Source organism: Mustela lutreola, chromosome 4, assembly GCF_030435805.1.
Source record: "Mustela lutreola isolate mMusLut2 chromosome 4, mMusLut2.pri, whole genome shotgun sequence".
NCBI classification, from domain to species: Eukaryota; Metazoa; Chordata; class Mammalia; order Carnivora; family Mustelidae; genus Mustela; species Mustela lutreola.
Window position 1 is genome coordinate 48,082,218 of NC_081293.1, and position 18,736 is coordinate 48,100,953.

General features: G+C 56.8%; 1 protein-coding gene across 4 annotated transcripts in view; it reads right to left on the bottom strand.

The window, feature by feature from the left end:
- Positions 1–18,736, bottom strand: part of ZMIZ1 (zinc finger MIZ-type containing 1) — a 232,659-nt gene that overhangs the window by 133,090 nt on the left and 80,833 nt on the right. For 2 of the 4 annotated variants that reach the window (XM_059169784.1, XM_059169781.1), the window contains exon 4: positions 12,181–12,260. The exons of 1 other annotated variant lie outside the window; for it this stretch is intronic. The gene's annotated coding sequence lies outside the window, so the exon portion shown is untranslated. The remainder of the gene's footprint in view (positions 1–12,180; positions 12,261–18,736) is intronic. One more of the 4 variants, XM_059169782.1, reaches the window with a different exon arrangement.

Here is an 18,736-nt window from a genome sequence, read left to right on the forward strand (position 1 = left end):
TCACAAAGGCCCTGGGGCTTGAAACATCCATGCTCTTTCTCCCCCTGCTAGAAGGTCACTTCCTTGAGGACAGGGACCTGGTCTCCTACTCACTGAGTAGGAGAACACTCAGAGGAGTGCAGGTATACAGGTGGTGCTAAATACTCAGAAGAGTGCAGGTATACAGGTGGTGTTAAATAAATGTCTGCTGAATGACCAGTGGGGGATGGTGGCTGGGCAGGGGGGCTCTGGTCACATAGCGGCTTTGGAGAGACCCAAAAGCTCTTCTCTCTAGCCATGTATTTATGATGTTTCTAGGGAGGAGGAGAGACACATCCCGGCCCCCAGGGCCCATGGCCGCCGAGCAGCACCCCATCCCAGCACTCCATCGTGGGCGCCCCCCGGCCCCTTCTGCACAGAGCCCTCCCCATGCCCCGCTGCTCCCTCGCTGGGCACATTCCAGCCTTAGACAAAGGGCACATTTTCAGGGATCATAATCCCCTGCTTGTTTGTTTTTTTCACCAACTTTCCCCTCCCTCTTCTTCCCATCCAGGGCATTCCTGTTCCCAAACGGGAGCCACTTTCCAGGCGTGTGACAGCCAGGCTTGCACTGGCTCCCAGGAGTCCTGCGAGCTGGGCCAAGGAGGCTGACCGTAGACACAGACACAGAACCTTCTCGGCACGGACCGCCATGGAGTTGCCAAAGGGGTGGGTGCTCAGGGCACGAGCTCCAGGCTGCCCTCCTGGGGCCTTCAGGATCAGGGAGGAGCCTGCGCCCGGCCCACAGAAGGGCGGACACCACGTGTGCACACACAGCTGGGGTGGGGGGCAACACACACATACAGGCAAGCACACGTGCAGGTACACACCCAGAGAAGAAAATAAGAGACAGAGAAAAAAACAGCAAGGGGCCCAGTGAGAAAGAGGGCGCACGTCAGGGAGGCGCCAAGAGACAATCGAGCACAGAGGGAGTTAGGAAGAGGCCCACAGAGAACCTCTGTGTGAGGGCGCCCCCCTGGAGTTGTACAGAGCCGCTGCCCTGGGCAGGACGCACACAAGAGAGTCTCGGAAGGAGAGAGACAGAAATGAGTGCATGAAAGAGCCACAGAGGGTGGAAGGAGGAGTGTGACAGGGAGGGCCACACGGGGAGGACAGGGAGCCAGGGCCAGCCAGGGGTGTGGAGGCGGCCATGGGGCAGACACACGCAGCTTGCTGCACATGCATGAGCTCCAAGCCCTGGCAGACTCTTCTGGGAACACTGGCTGCCACGGGTGCCCCCCTTCCCTGTCCAGGTGCCACAAGGCTGATGTCTGGGAAGTGAGAACAGAGCCCTGAGTGACCCCACTGTGTCCTGTGAGGAATCCCCTTGCTTTGTACCCTCCAAGGCTAGAGAGGTGCCCTGGGTGAGGCACACTAACTGTGGTCCCATTCGGCCTTGCCCCCAGCTCATGCTCAGAAAGAGGCCAGGGGAGGAAGGGTAGAGTGGGAGGTGGCAACTCCCCTGCCAACCATGGAGGGCAGCAGGGCAAGGAAGTGTCCGTGCTCACCTCTGATGGCCTGGGTCCCTTTGAACAAGCCCCTTCCTGTCCTTGGGCCTCAGTTTTCCCTATGTAGAGGAGGGGGTCTGTTGGCTCCTTGGCGTCTCTGGCTGCTCCTGTGCCGTGTGTCTCTGGAATGTCACATTTAGCAGCTGCCGCGTGCGCGCGCGCGCGCGCATGTGTGTGTCCTCCGCATACTTCACTCCGTCCCAGCCCCGTTTCTGAAGGAACTCGTTGACCTCTTCCAATCCCCACACCCACTGGGCTTGCATTTCCAAGCCCAGATGTGCAGAAGGACATCTCAGCGACGGCAGGGCTCCCTGACATGGGCACTCCTTCCCTACCAGTGCCCAGGGGAGCAGAGCCACGATCTGACCACCTTCCATCCCTGGACTCTGACAAGCTGCATCTCAGTGACAGAGAAGTGACACGCTGTGTCGTTCTATAGGTCCATGTCTCTGCTGGCCCCTTGCTGCCCGTCAAAGCCAGCGTGAGCCACCAGGCCTCATCACACGCCACTGCTCCCACTCACCTATGTGTGGCCAACAACTGGGTGCTGGGGTCTGGCCTGCCCTCTGTCCTCACTCACACCGTGCCACATACTTTGTCATGGCCTTTCCCTTCCCCTCCCAGGGGCGGCCCTGAAGCCGAGCCCCCTGGTTGCGAGCTGACACTAGGAAGGGCTCTGGGCCCTGATGCCAGCTGGCCTCACCCACAGCTGCGTCAGCCACTACAGCTACCCAAACTGAACCTGGGGAACACACCCACCACTGGCCTTGTCCCGTCGAGCCCCGGCAAGGAGGCCTTTTCCTTCTCATTTTATGACCAAGAGGAAGAGCCTCTGGGAGGTCAGGTGATGGGGCCTTACACAGCTTGAGGTCAGGTGATGGAGCCTTACACAGCTTGGGACCTGAAGGTTCATGATACCTGGTCTGTTGGAGATAAAAGCAGCCTATCTCCAGGAAGCCACGTATGATCTTCCTGGTTGGCAGGGGCTCTCTCCTGGCAACGCTGGGCTCAGGCTTTAAAGTCAGACGAAGCTGGATTCAAGTTCTGACCCCATCTCCCAAGGGCCATGTGACCATATGACTTAACTTCTCTGTCCCATAACTTACTCATTTGGTAAACACAATTTATGAAGATTAAATTAGATAATGTGAACAAAATATATGGGGCAGGCGCTCACTAACATGACTATCATTCAGACTCCTGCAAAACACTCATGTGTGCATGTGTGTGCAAGCATGCACACACACACAGACACACACAGGCACAGACACACACAGACACACAGACACACAAACACACACACACACACACGGCAACATCACAGTGATCCGCATCAAGGACTGGGTCTTAAATCCTAGCTGCCTGACCCTGGGCAAGTCACTTCTCTCTCTGCTGGCCAAGGTCTATTCTTAAATTTCTTCCTATTGCTTTCCAGAAGACCCTTCTGGAAACCCTAAAAAAGCAGGTTATCCTCAGGGCCTGAGGGATTTGCTGGCAACTGGGACGCCCAGGCTGTCCCCTGACCCTTCACATCCTCTTCTCCACTCACAGCCACCAAGTTCCTGCCACCTCCCGGAAGCTCTGCACCCAAATTCCCCCTGACAGAGAGAGCCAAGAGGGTCTATCATGGCCCAGCCCCAGGGAACCATGTACCAGCCCCGGGGGGAGGGGGGCTGGTATCCCTGGTCAGATCATTCCTCATGCAGAGAAGGCAGATCTAGAAAAGTCACACTGCACTTAGATTAAGTGCCTTTCATTCCTGTTGAATCTGCTGCCTGACTCACTGCCTCCTGCCCGGGCTGGCCACACAGTCATTACCGTTTAAACACCTGAATTATCAAACTGCCCGGCACCAAAGGCTGGCAGATAATTTACTTACGTTACAAAAGACCAGTTCAGGGAAAGGGCCCATTCTCTAACCACTGGGTGTTCATCTTCCCACAGAGCAGGGAAGGCACCAGAAGGACCTGCGTACTGATCGATAATGCAAGATTTCAAGTGATTGTTCAGAGTTTGGGTCTTCCTTTTTTTATGTCATACTGCACGACCCTCACACAGTAGGCACCATCCAGGGTCCTGGTGGGGGCTGTACCCTGACCTGAGGCTCTGCCTTTCCTGCCTTACCTTCAGCCCCACCTGCAATCCTTGAAATTCTTAGAGTGTCATTCTGCTCTAACCTGCCTCCTCCAGGAAGCCTTCTGTATCTCACACTTCCCAAGGCTTCCTTCTCTGTCATCTCAGCACCTTCCTGGCCCCAGGGCCCTGGGTAGGACTAATTCTCCTTTCTTTGGGCGATCCTTGGCCTAGACTGGGCCAACCTGAGGGCTGATATAGAGTCTTTGGTTCCCTTATCTCCCCAAGAGCTGAGCATAGATCCACGCATATAGTAGGTGCTTACTAAATACTTCTGCCTTACTGACTACAGATGGAGAATGTGGGGAGGAGGGGCTGGCTTATGCAAAGGCCTTGAGGCGTGTCCTATACCTGGCCCTGGCTATGAACGGAGGACCCAGCTGGGCTCCGGGCCCAGGGAGGAGAGTGAGCCGCTAACCTCGGCCCACACCCAAGGCTGGCTGCGTCAGAGAAGCCAGTGGTCAGAGGAGCCCCAGGCCCTCATCTGAGTGACCGCACAGCCCCGACTCTGGGCCCCAAGTCCTGACATCATCCCAGGTGACCGGGGCAGGGTGAACGCCCCAACGGTGAATAATGCCTCCTCTGTCACCTGCCAGGCCCGAGCCGCCTCCAACAAGGTCTCATTAGGACAGGGCCGGCGTCTCCACCTCTGCCTACGAACTCCCTTGAGTACCCGCGAGTGGAAAACGGGAGGGAGCCTAGGAGCGAGAGCCTTTTTCATTTCTGGATCATGTTGCCCTCCGCGTGGATATTCCTGGAAACTTTCCATGGGGGTTGTCCTGGCTGGGGTGGGAGGACCAGGAGCTGAGCAGGGCTGTTGATTTAGGCTGACAGTGAAGGTCAAAGAAGGGCCCAGTGTTCAGGAGCAGGCAGCCCCTTGGACCCTGTCCTGACATGGCCCCACTTCTTCCCAGGGGGGCTGCACAGGCTGCTGCAGGGCTCAGGCCCAGTGGAGCCATCCGTCCCAGACAGCCCAAGGAGAGGTGTGGTTGGAGGCCAGGCACTGTCCAGAGAGCAGACTATAAGCTGAGAGACCTGGGTTCCAGCACAGCTCTCCACTTCTCCTTGGGTGAAGCAAGTCATTTTCCATGCAGGATCTCAGTTTCCCCATCTGTAAAAAGTAAGGGGCTCCACAGGGCCCCCTCTAGTTCTGACACTCCAGACTTCCACATATGCTAACTAATAAAGGTCCAATGCCCCTCAGAGGAGTTGGATGACCCCGCCACACCTGTCCCCCACTCCTAGCTGGCTCCAAGTAAGTGGTCCTTCTCAGCTTCCAGAAGAAACGTGAGATCTGAGTGGACTCACAGACACCTGCTGATCTAAAGGCATCCTGGAAGGCCCAGGGGAACCACCACTCCATGGCATGTGGCACTCAGGGAATAGCTTTTCTGTCCCTCGGGCTCTGGGTCTGGCGAGTATCTTAGGACATGAATGCTCTGTGGCCAAAGAGAATGGGGCCGAAACCCAGAGGTCTGCCTCAGGGATCCTAGCAGAGAGGACCCCTAGGCAACGTCCTTCTGATTAGCACAGACTTAGAAGAGCAGGAAGAGCCCTTACGGATCACCAGGACCCCTGGTGTGTCCATGCGAAAACTTAGCCACAGGGACAGACAGCTTTGTTCCAGTTCAACCAGTGAGGCTATGACACCGTCCAGGGCCCAAGCTCTAGGCCAGCTCCCCGTTACAGGCCTCAGTGTGTCCCAGACTGGCCTGATCACGGGTGTTCAACAGGGCACTGGTGACAAATTCAGAGCCCTGGGCCCCAGACCCGCGGAAGCAGACATCAAGAGAGAGGCCTGAGAAACTGTATTTGAACCAATGCCCTGGTGATGTCGGCACTTTGGGGAAGTACTGTGTCTCCATTTGGACAGTTCCCATGGGAGAGCTCCAGAGAGGACCTGGGAGGCCAGTATCTCCGGGGAGGGAAATATCTGGGCACCAGACTTGACGCCAACCTCGGGCAGATGCCCCACTGCTGAGGGGTGGGAGGCAAGCTCCCTTAGAGCTTCCATCTTCCATGACCAGAGGAGACTGGTGCCACCCAGCTGTTGCTGCCTATCTGCCCCACAGCACCCCCTGCAAGCAGGCTTCTCCCCATTTATAGATTGTCCTCACCTGTAACCTAACAGAGAGCATCGGAGATGTAGTAACTTGCCCAGACTCACCCAGTTGATAGGTAGCAGAGCAAGGTCTTGAACCCCGAACCATCTGTTCCTAAAACCATACTTTAACCACATGTCACACTGCATCACTGACCACACTGAAACTCACATGCATGCGTGAACCCTTATTTGAGGTAGTGAGCTCTGCAGCGGTGGAGGTGAGCAAGCAGCAGCTAGAGGAGCCCCCCGCAGGCATGGGATGACCCTGACCAGCCCTCCTGGAGCTATGACTGGGGACAGGTGAAGCTGGCTAAAGGACGCAAGGGTTTTTATTGTGTTTCTTCCACACACAGAGAAAAATGTTTTGGATTATTTACAGGTTTTAGTTCATCAATGTTTTCCTGACTCAACCCTTGGCCACTCTGGAACTTCTGGGCAGAGGATGGCTGGAAGCCTCGGCCGAGAGGGCATTTGTTGGGGACAGAGATGGTGGGGGTGAAGGGGGCTGGCTGGCTCCCCAGGAAGTGGGAAGCCTCGGCCGAGAGGGCATTTGTTGGGGACAGAGATGGTGGGGGTGAAGGGGGCTGGCTGGCTCCCCAGGAAGTGACAAGGACAGGAGTCTGGGGGCTGGCTCCCCAGGCGGTGACAGGGACAGAGGTCTGGGGGCTGGCTGTGGTGGGGAGTCTGGCTGGGACGGGGAGCTGAGATAGAGCTCACCAGGGGCCACCCAGTGAGAGCTGTTCCACACTAGGCTGTCTTACCGGCCAACCAGAGTGTGGGCCAGACGGAGGGGGCAGCATGGGAACATTCCACGGGGGTTATGAAGCAGAGATGTTCCCACAGGCTCCAAAAGAGGCCCCCAAAGAGCCTCGGGGAAGCAGTGGAGGGTCCCAAACAGCTGTGAGGCAAGATGTGCTATTTCCCAAACCGGAACTGAACAAGGGTAAGAAGCACTTAACAGGAAAGACAGATGTGAGGGAAAAGCACTCACAGATTTCCATTAACCGGACTGGGGGGCCTGGGGGTGGTGCTCCCCAGTCAGCTCTCTGAGTCCCACTACCCCAGAGCTCTGGAAGGTTCTTGGGGCAGTTTGCCCAGTAGCCTCGGCAGACGGGCACCTGCAGGGCACCACCGAGGTCACTGTCTCCTCCCTGTGCCCACACTGGCCACAGCCCAGACCTGAGACACCTGACCACTGGACTCGAAGCCCAGGGAGCTGGGGTTGGAAAGGACAAACACGCACCAGGCAGCACACAACACATCTGCCAGCCTGCGCACAGCCTCAGAATGCTTCTTAACACAGCCCACCCCATACATTAAGAACCAGCCTACCCGATAAAATCGTCTTACCATCCCCAGAAAGAGTGGGGGGCACACAGCCTGAGTGTCTGCTGGCTTGCTGCTGTGCGGCACAGGTGCACCAGGAACTGGGCCTGGGACACGGTTCGGTCTGCCTTGAGCCTTCAAGATGCTTCCAGTCCAGCCAGGGAGTCAGCAGGTGGCTGGCTTGGAGGGGAAGACATGAGGAAAAGCCATGGATGCGTGGAGCTAAAGGAGGGGATATATGCATCTCACAGGGCTAGCTCAGCCCACCTGAGATCTGCAGCCCCAAGTGGGTGGGAAGAGGTAGCCCCTCCGAGGGGGGTCCTCCTTGGGCAGTGGCTCCAGCCCTGCCTGTGGTCAGGGACCTGGGGGTGGGAGGGAGGATAAGCCCAGCATCTGAACCTTCCTGCCATGATGCCTGACCAGAGGCAAATGGGAGTCTGACTATCAGAGGAGCTAACCCCCAGAACCCCAGTGTCCTAGGCTGTACGCAATGTCTGGAGTGATGAGCAGCCGTGCTGACTCTCATGTGGCACAGCCTGTGACTGTCCCCTTGGTCTAGGGCTATTTGGGGATTAGGTAGGGAGGCACCAGGAGCCCTGGAGCCCACTGTGAGGGGAATGGAACCCTTCACAACTTGTTCCCTCCATTCCTCTTAAGGTCTGGCTGCCTAGGGACTTGCCACAGTTCTGCCTGCCTCAGTTTACCTTTATGACCAGTGTGGCATGCCCCTGTCTTACTTTGAATGGCAGGACAGTGGCAGCCTGGCCCACAGGGAAGGTGCTCACTGTGCCAACTGTCATCTGCAAGATTTCCCTCGCCAGCCTCAGTTTCCACCCCCCTCCCCGGCAAATGAGGAAACCCCACATGGCAACTGAACACGCATCTGCCTGTGGGGTGTGTGTTAAACACATACCAGGTTTCAGAGGAAAACAGAGTGTAAAAGAGCCCACATGTCATCCTTCCAGTATACAACGAAGACAAAAGCAAGGACGGGCTGATGGGCCGCCTGGCCAGCACTCTGAAGGCCCTGAAGGCATAGAGAGGGTTTCCAGTTCAGAAGAATTCAGGGAGAAAATGCCCAGGGACTCTGGGAAGCAGAGGCTGTGGGGTCCGGGGTGGGCAGGAGGCCACATCTGACCTTGCGGAGGAAGCAGGGCTTGAGGAAGGCTCCAGAAGGTTCAGACCGCACAGCAACAAGGGTGTTGGGCTTTCAAGGCAGAAGGAGGCACAGGTGTGAAGGCTCAGTTGTGGGGATGTGTGACGAAGATCGGAGGGCGGGTGGCACGGGAAGCCAGCAGACAGCGAGGGTGAGACGCGGCCATGCAAGGAGGCAGGGGCGGACAGCAGTGGCTTCGAACGCCGGGAAGAGTCTGCTGGGCGCACAGCAGGAGTCCCAGGAGCACAGACGGACTGGCCAGGGATGGGGACCGAGGGAGCTCCCAGAGGACGTCCAGCAGAATGGAGGCACCTGGCCCACTTTGCTGGCCTCTGAGACCCTCCAGGCCCATGGATCTCCGGGAGTCCTCCCTCTGCTTCCTTCTCACCTCCGGAGAGGACAGCTGATTTCTTCCTGAGCATACAGTGGTTCCTGCCTGGCAGCCAGCTTCTGGACACCTCACTTCTAATTATAGCCGCAGTTCTATTAGCGCTGGAGGGAAATGCCAGGTTCCAAGTGCCCTGTTTAGTGGACACAGGCCCCCTCTTGCTTTCCTACTTTCGCCTGTGGCCAGAGGCCCATGAGCCCAGGACAGCACAGGGCAGCTGGGAGTTCATGGTCCTTCCTGAGCGGGTGGCATGGTGGGTCCCTGGAGACAGGCCCCATATGGTGTGCCGCCCCCAAGGCTGGAAGTGGGGGGCACTGCCTCAGACCCTTCCAAAGGGCAGGGTGGGAGGGAGCCAGGCACCGCCAGGGCTGGAAGAACAAGGTGAAGAGTGGCAGGTTGGAAGCCCAGGAATTCTCAGTTCTACTCAATCCTGGTGACCACAGAGGCGATGATACCGAGCAGATGTCTGCAGGGATGCCTGGCTAGGGGTGCCTCCGAAGATAAGGAGAGCAGACGTGAGAAGGTCCTGGGGCTCAGAAAGAAATTCCAGAGGGAGCTCCGGGAGGAGCTGTGGATGTGACTGGACAGGGAAAAAGTGGGTAAGCTAGGGAGGCAGAGCAGGGGCTGCCCACGTGAGAAGACAGGGAAACTGGGCAGGAGAGAGGCACATGCACAGAGAGAGCCATCCGGAAAGAGAGAGAGAGACACACACCCACACACACCTCTTTCCCCCAGGGAATAGGCACCAAAGCATAGGGGTCCTACATGGCCACCCCCTTTCTCAGCAGCCTCCTCTAGCTCACCTCTGGGAAGGGGCTCCCCTGTCTACTGGTCCAGCCTCCCCTGTGTCCATCCTGGAGAACCTCATGTTCTCTCTCCAACTCAGGAATGCTCTGAGTGCCTGCTGCCCCATCCCGACCTAGTCTGCCACCTGAGTGCCCCATGCAGCCCCAGCTTGCATACTTTTGGTGATGAGGAACTCACTACCCACCCAGAAGGCAACTTAAAAAAAAAATCTCCAGACCGCTCAGACTCTTGGAAAGTCGAACCGGAGGATGCCAGTGCAGCCCCTGAGGGCCTGAGCTCTGCCAGCTACAGTCTGCTGGGCAAGAGGGTCCTTTCATCAGGAGTTTGCCATGCAACAGAGCAGGCCCCTCACTCCAGCTATCACTCCAGATTAGAACACAACTAGAGAAACAATGTTCTAGAGCAAGTCCCATCTCCTTGACTGGTGATAGCTAATGAAGACCAAGAAAATCATTCATTCATTCCCTTACTCACTCACTCACTCACTCACTCAATTAATAAAATATCAACTGGGCAACGACCCTGCGTCGGGCACCAGGATGAGGTGGTGAACAAATCATTTAATTTTCTTTTTCTAGTCTGACACCTGCCCTTCACCCATTTTACAGGCGGCAAAGCTGAGTCCAGGGAGAGGCAGTGCCTTGCTCCAAAAGGCCCGGGGAGCTGAGGTGCAGAGCCTCATCCATGCTGAGGCAGGCGCTGACCATCTGTCAACCCCAGGAAGAAAGGGAGGAGCAATATGTCTCGCCACCCACCCCCTCAGCCGTTTCTAGGACACCGAGGTATTGATTACCACCCTTGCCTTGGAGTGGTTTTCTTTTCTTTTCTTTTTCCATCAAGGCTTTCTAGTCTTCCTTTTTTTTTTTTTTCCCCTTTTAAAGAATAAACTCCAAGCCTCTCCTATGATTAATTACCAGCTCCCTAATGCTCCGCCACTGGCAATTTCTGGAAAGGGAATGAATTACCTTGAAAAACATCCGAAAAGAGAACCCACCGTGAAGGAGAATTTCAGAGGTTACCCCACAATTAGCAGTGGGTTCCCCTAGGCTTATCGAGTTGTTGGCAGGCCCTCTGGGGAGGGGCGCCCACCAGCCTCCAGGGGCCCCCCTTGGGCTCCTGAGGGCATCAGGCTTAGAGAGCCGGGCAAAGGCGCCAGGCAGAAAGGGAGGTGGTTTCCCGAGCACCCACCTCGGGCCTACCAGTGGCTCAGAGCCCTGGTCTCTACGGCATTGTGGACCACTTAATTCCACGGTTCAAATCCCCATGCCACTACTTACAGCTCTATGGGTTTCTTAACCACTTTGAGCCTCTGGAGAATGAGGCACTAAACACCTCCTCATGGGATTACTGCGGGGAGAAGTATGTATTTAAGGAGCATAGTGCCTGGTACACAGTAGACTCTCACTAAGCTCTAACATTTAAAAATATTTCAGGATTCTGAGCATCCCCATAATGGCCTTCTCAGCAGTGTGGGTATAATTATCCTCATTTTCAGATGAGAACACTGGCTCTCACTCTCACAGGAGTGAAAGGACTAGCCCAAGGTCATGAGCTGATAGCAGGGAGCTGGGCTCTCCCGCCACCCGGCTCCCTGGTTCCAGAGCCCAGTGGCAGTGTGGAGCATCCCAGGACCCCCGGTCCTGTGTCTGGGCACCTGGGAGCACAAGGGGTCTCAGGAGAGGAGCTGAGGGCCCTAGGGAGAAGAATGGGCAAGGCATCATGCCAAAGCAAAGACTCTGCCTCCCCCCGCTGAGCTCCAGGGCCTTGGGACAAAGGGCCCTGGCCCAAGTCAGCAATTTTGTGAAGGCCTCTCATCTCTGGATTGGGAGCTGCAGAGTAAAGAGGGATTATACAGGTCACCCTCTGACACAGGACCAAATGTGATCAACCCTGAAATGCCACCCTGTGTTGAGACATGCTGGTGTCCCAGTCTCCACAGGGCCGGGAGGCTCAGCCCCAGGACCTAGTGGCTCCAACACTCAGGAGCTCCCAGGAGCCCCCAAATCCTCAGTATGGTGGATGCCCAGTTTGCGTCCCTTCTGGAGTTGATGGGTGTTCGGGGCAGGGGGGCTGGTGGGAACCGTGGTGTCAGAAAGGAGGAAGTGTCCCCGCATCCCCAACAAGAATGCTGACCTAGCCTCCTGCATGCACACTGGTACCAGGTGTGCCAGCGCACCTGTCGGGGCAGGTGCTGGGAACCCCTCCCTCTTTTGCAGACAGGGAAATCGAGCACAGAGAAACCGCACAAGATCATGGTGGACAAGTGGCAGAGCCAGGATTTGAACACACTCACTCTGACTCCAGAGCCCAGAGGTCTGTGTGTTTGTGGGACAGAAGGGTGCGGGCAGCCACAACACCCATTTCAGCAAACAGCCTCTTCCTGTGTGGCCGCCATGTTGCTCAGCAGATGTGCCCCACACGCCGTGGGGCTGAGTGGTACAGACAAAGCCGTGGGGCAAGGCTGGGGACACCAAACCTGCCCTTCTCCCTGGCTGCATTCCCCTGCCTCCTGCCTTGGCAGCCACTCTAGAGAAAGGCCAGGACTTAGAGGTCCCTGGAGGCCCTTTGGGGGGCTGACAAGGTCAGTCGGGGTGGCCGCACCCCATGCAGCCCATGAAGACCAAGGCCCAGTCAAAGGCGCGGTTGTTGGGGCTGGTACTACTCCCCACTCAGGACATGCCTACCCCTTCTCCGAGCATCCAGGCCAAACCTGCACCCACCAGCCCAGCTGTACACCTACCTCAGTGACCCGCGAACCACCAGTGTCCCACGTCTGGTCAACGGTGCTCAGCCCCTCCGCCTCACTCCTGTGCCATCCTGCTGCAACAGGAAGGGATGATCAGAGGGGACCCTTGCTGCAGGGCCCTGAACTGATTGGGCCACCACTGCCCACCAACCCACCTTCTGGAAAGTTTATTGCCCGCAAAACCCAGTCATCCCCATTTGGCAGGTGGAGCGTCAGAGGGACTGAGAAGAAGAGGGGCCCAACGATGGGGTGCCCCGACGCAGTACCCCTGACACCCCTCATCGGCCAGTTACCAGCTGCATATGTATGCTCCTGGCCTCACCTGTCAAACGGGGGAATCACAATTTCTCTCAGGGTTTCTAGGAGCATCTGAGGACTTGGGGTGACGGAAGCACTCGGCATTCACTCATTTGCTCAAGAAACCCTGAACAAACCCCTGAGCTGTGCTGGGTCCTGTCCTTGAGGGAATTCTGATAATTAGACACTACATAACTAGAAGAGGCATCTGCCAGAAAGAATGAGTTACAGGGGCTACACCACATAGACTCAAGGTTCAGGGGAGCCTCTCTGAGGAAGTAAATTTGAAGGGTGAGCCTGAGAGAGGCAGGCCAAGATGCATGGAACAGCATTCCAGGCAGAGGGAACAGTACATGTGAAGACTTGAAGACAGAGAAGAAAGCCTGACTCAGGGGGAAGAGTTGAGAGTGGGTGGTGGTAGGAGTGGTGAGGGAAGGAGAGGTGGGGTGAGTGGGGGTCAAGTGGATGGCCAGTCACTGAGAGGTGGACAGGAGCTCCAGGAGGGTCTGAACAGCTGAGGGACATGACCTTAGCTGTGGCTGAAGATTCTGTGGCTGCTGGGGGAGAAGGGCTCAGGAGGAGGCAGGGAGACTGGTGTAGAGTCTGTTTCAGGGGTCCGGGCCAGAGACAATGGTGCTCGTAGCAGAGGGCACAGCAGACAGAGTGGCAGGAACGGCTGGTGCACTGGGTATGTGGAAATGATAGAGGGAGAAAGAAGGCATGGGCACTCTGGTCTCCTGCTCCACACTGTTGCTGGGGCACTATAACCCTCATGGGGTGGGGGAGGAGATCCCACTCGCCCAGCTCCTCAAGGGCTACCAGCCCTCCTCGCTCTGCTCCACTCCCCAGAGGGATCCTGGAGGACCGGACCCAAAGGCTCAGCAGGTGGGTTTCTTGGAGTCCTGGCTACACAGCGCGGGCCACAGAGCCTCACATTTGAGAGCCGGCGACAAAGGTGCCCCACTGGGTAGCTCCAGACAATTGCCCTAATTCACTGGGGCTGTGCATCTTCTGAGAAATGGGAAACCTAACTGCGGACTGAAAGCCTCTTGGGGTGAACCCCGTGGCTAACAGAGGAGGGAGGAGTGTGCGGGCCACATGAATCGTGGGCTCCCACACATGCCAGGGGGCCATGGGAGGCATCAGAGCCGGCCCACTGTCCTGGGCAGCCGGCAGTCAGGTTCAGCTGGGATGACAAGTGCGTGCACTGGCCGCTTCGAGTCTGGGTTTCACCCCTCTTAACAAGTGTGTGGCTTTGGGTGAACTTAAACCTCTCTGTGCCTCAGTTTTCTCATCTGCAGGTGGGAACACAGGGGTCATGAGGGGACCTCCTTCAAAGCCGTGTACAGATGGTAGAAGGTAGCACACATGAGTGCTGGGTACACAGGCAGCATTCCGGGTAGGTCAGCTGGGGCACCACAGACCTTGCAGGGGCTGGTGCCGGGCTCCACGGAGCAGCAGGCCCCTAGGCCCCAAGCTCCCCAAGCCAGGGCTGGCATCCCTGCCCCAGGAGGGAAAGACAATGTCTGTGCACCTTTATGCCTTGGCTCTGGCAGCCCCCTAACTGCTTGACATAGGAACACAAGCAGCCCATGTGCTCACAGACTCCAACTCTCCCATTTCTCAGAGGAGGGGTCTGAGGCCTGAAGAGGGGCCGTGAGCGCCCTTGTTACAGGGTCACGTGGCAAGTCAGAGGCTGGGGTAAAACCGGTATCACCACCACCCATAAATCAGGCCTTTCCCAAAAGCGAGCTGGCCCGCAGACCCGCTGACAGAGAGAAAATCATGATATTGGCAGCTGAGATCGAAGCCAGAGCCGGAAAGCCCTCGCTCACACAGTGAGCCATGTCCAGGCCCCAAGGAATGACGCCCGCCCATCCTGCCCTTCAGGGGCGCTCCGGCTCACCGCACACACACCTGTGCCCTCAGACCCCAGGCTTTCTGCTGGGCTTGGGCAAAGAGGCACACAGACCAGAAAGCGGAAGAGATGTGTCCAAGGTCACACAGCCAAGTGCACAGATAGGCTCAGGGCTGCATCAGGATACGAACTCCAGTCTTGGCTGGGAACTGACTGCCCCCTGGCTTTTCCCTGTGACCCTGGGAAGGAGACAGGACTAGGAGACCTGCTTCTACTGAGTCCATATTGGGGCTCTACCTGCGATTTCTTTAACCTTTGGTAAGTGCTATGAGGTAGAAACAAAACTGGCACCCCCCACTTACACATGCTGCCCAGAGAGGTTGGGTAACTTCCCGAGGTCACACAGGCAATAAGGAGCTAATGAATAACAAGAACACAGCCATGACACACGCAGGCTGGTGGTCTGCCCACGCACGCTCGGCCAGAGGGTGGACCAGCTCAGAGACAGGGCTGGGCACCCGGCACCACTCACAGAGGCACAGAAGAGCTGTGAGCACGGAGGTGATAGCTCCCTGCCCCACATCAGGAGGCCCTGAGGTGAAGCTCATAGTCTGTGTGGGTTTGGTCCCCTGGAGACCAGGGGGAGAATAAGGGAGAAGGAGACCAGCATCACCACCACCACCAGAAACAACACAGATCCACCACGGGGAAATGTTCTGTGCTGCGAGGGCTCTTGAGGCCATGCAGCAGGGTGGGGCATGGGTTGAACCTCAGGGTCGGGGGCGGAGCACCCAGTGTCCCCACAGGTTGGGAACCCCATCACCCAGAGGCTCTCCCGGCATCCTTAGCGTAGGACTCTCACTGCAGAGCCAGGGAAGGGGGTGAGGGCCCGGCTGAGGGAAAGCCTCTGACTGCAAAGGCCACAAGGGCAGAGAGGAGCATGCAGACCTCAGGACAACCATGCGTTCATTCTCCTTGCAGGTCTGGAGCTCCCAGGGGCAGGGCAGGGCAGGAAGGGTGCCCATTCTGCAGAGCAGGAAACTGAGCTCTGAGGAAGGATAGGATTGCCAGAGGTCTCACAGCTGGAGAGCGGCAACTCTGGGTCTGGGAACATGGCCAAGGTCACCAGGGAGTGGAGAGCGTCCCAGGACCCAGACACATTCTCCCAAATACACCCACCTGCCCATCCCTTCCTCCTGCAGGGATGCCCTGGCCCTGGGTGTTGGCTTGGTGGGAAGAAGCCAACTGGGGTTGGGGCCAAGGCTGGCCCAAAGAGATGCTGGGCTAACTGGGACTCACTGGAGCACAGGCTGCCCAGGCCACGGGGCATCCAGGATGAGAGGCACCCTGCTGGCTCGTGTCTCCAGCTCCAAGCCTGTGGCTAAGGGACTGGTTGTTCTCTACAGCTGCCAAAGGTTCAGAACCCACATTCCGGGCTGGAGCACTGGTTCTGTCCTCCATGGTGGGGTCAAGGACAAGGATGGGCAGAGTGGACTGGAATCCTTGCTTTGCCCTTTAATGTTGGGTGACTTTGGGCGAGTCACTCGGGATCTCTGGGACCTCATCTCCTTTCTGAACAGGGACCAGTGGCCCTTGAAGCTATTTGCCCACCAGCGAGGTGGCAGGCTGACCTTGTAGAGCCCAGCGTTGGCCAGATCACTGACTTACCCACAGAATACAGTGGGGTTCAGACGGCCCAGCGTGGTCTGTAGGCAGGGGGCCCTATGGACGGCGTCCCTGAGCCAGAGTTCAGGGTTCGGGTCACATGCTGCTAATTGTTCCCTGGTGGCTGTGAGGGCTTAAGATGAAATGGGTTTGTGGATCCAGGTACTACATATGAAACAACAGGTCAGGGATAATGGCTGTTGAAGTCTGAAGGGGGGTGCAATTCCTCAAGGTCGTAAGTGGTCAAACTGGGACCAAAACATGGTCACTTGGGACCCACCCAAACTGGATCTACCCTGCTGCTCCACAGGCTGAGCTGCCCTGAACCAGCTCCTTGGGCACTGACCTTCCCCAACTGGGCTGTTCTCATTCCCATTTTACAGATGGGCCAAGCTGGGGCATCCTGTGGGCCAGGGACCCTGTCTCTGGCCCTGCCCAGAGGGGTGGCTTCAGACCCAGGTTCACTGGGGAGATGTGGGTTCACCCCTCTGAGATCTCCCAGGAAAGCATCCCCTTACATGACCCTAGGAATAGGCCACTTGCCCTCCCCAGGGCGGACGGTACTGGCTCCAGGAGCTAGGCAAATATTTACCATGATGGTTGTCCAAACCAGGCTGGCTGCCCCGCCTCCCACATTCCTGGAATACATGTTCCCTGACCTCATCAAGCTGGGGGGTTGTGGCTGGGGGAGAGGAAGCCAGACCATGGGGAAGGACCAGACTAAGGGTCCTGGGCCTCAGTGGAAGCCCAGGCCTGTTGGCCAGGAGAAAGAAGGGCAGCTTCAAACTGTCCCTCTGACCAGACCCTGACTGGGGGTGGGGGTGGGGGGTGGCGGATCTTCTAGCGCAGTACAGGGCCAGAGCACTGACCTCCCCACAGGCCACCGGAGGAGGGAGCTGGACGACCCCAGAGTAGTGTTGGGGGGGTGGGGTCTATCCCAGTGCCACCTCTGAGCCTGCACTTGGGGGCTCCAGCACCGGGCTTCCGGCTCCTCACCCCTGCTGTCCATCATCCACCCAACACGCACAGGGCTGCGCACACACATGCATGTCTGGTGTGCCTATGGAGTGAGAAACCCAGCCTGCCAGAAACACGAGGATTCTCCAGTCGTCTAGGGCTCCCCCTTTTTTTCTAAAGATTTCGTTGATGTACTTGAAAGAGACAGTGAGTGAGTGAAGGAGTAGGAGTGGGAGGGGAAGGCAGAGCAGAGGAAAAGGGAAAAGCAGACCCCCTGCTGAGCAGGGGGCCCCACTGTAGAGCTCAATGCGGGGCTCAATCGCAGGACTCCGTGATCATGACCTGAGCCAAAGGCAGATGCTTCACTGACTGAGCCACCCAGGTGCCCCTGTTAGGGCCCTTCCTCAGCAACCCCAGAAGCCCTGGCTACCCCACTCCATCCTGACCATAATCTTATCAACAGGGAGCCGTATAGTCCATCTTATAGCTGAAGAAATGCCCAGCACAGACAAGTGGTCACAAAGCTGAAAGTGGAAGAATGGGTACTATCTTGCCCCAACCATGCTTTCAACTGCTCTGCCCATTGGAACCCCTTCCTTCAATGCCAAATGGATCACCTCCATCATGCTGCCCTCCCTGATTGTCCCCCAAGTGGTTTTTTTTTTTTTCTATTCCTGAACTTCCACACATTTTGATGCTGTTTTTTTCCTTATTCTTGCATAATTAAAATCTAGTGCCCAGTCATCTCTTTGGCTGTGAGATCCTTGCCCACCTACTCCAGGTACAGCAGAGTTGAGCCCGGAGGCTCAGAGGCCTGAGTGCTCAGGGTAACACTGAAATCTTGAGACTTTTCACGAAAGAGCAGTAGCTGCAGTTGTCCTTAAGGAACAGGTAAGAAGGCTGACCAAGTAAGTAGGGTCTGGGAAACTCCTGAGTAGGGCTATCCGAGAATCCAAAACTACCCTTGGTTCAATAATCCCATCTGTCTTCACTTCCTCTGAGAGAATTCCAAGCTGTTCTGATAGTCTGCCCACAGCCAGGCCCAGGGAAGCCCAGTCCAGGCCCCTGGGTTTTCCCCCTCCTTCTCTCTAGTGTGAAATCTTGGCAAGTGTGGGGGGAAGGGCAGACCAGTGTCATCACTGACCTGCAGGGACTTAAGAATGAAGTGTAGACCTAGCAGGTCTGCTGCGGGGCTCTGGCGGATGCCTCTGGGTAGGGACAGCTCTGGTGCCCAGGTGACACCCAGCACAAACCTGGGGCCATGTCCTGGCACTATGGGGCGCCCAGAGAGCAGAGCTGGAGAAGGAGGGCTCCCAGAAGCACCCTCTCCACCCTCATAACATCTGACATTGGTTTCCCCTTACTGAAAATGGAGGAGTGACTTTGGGGGTTGCTCCTTCCTTCCTTTCATCCATCTATCCATCCATCCATCTCTCTATCCATCCATCCATCTCTCTACCCATCCATCCATCCATCCATCCATAATCCATCCATCCTCCCATCCATCCATCCATCCATCCATCTCTCCATCCATCCATCCATCCATCCATCTCTCTATCCATCTATCCATCCATCCACCCATCCATCCATCTCTCTATCCATCTAACCATCCATCCATCCATCCATCCATGTCTCTATCCATCTCTCCATCCACCCATCCATCCATCCATCCATCCATCCATCTCTCTATCCATCTATCCATCCATCCACCCATCCATCCATCTCTCTATCCATCTAACCATCCATCCATCCATCCATCCATGTCTCTATCCA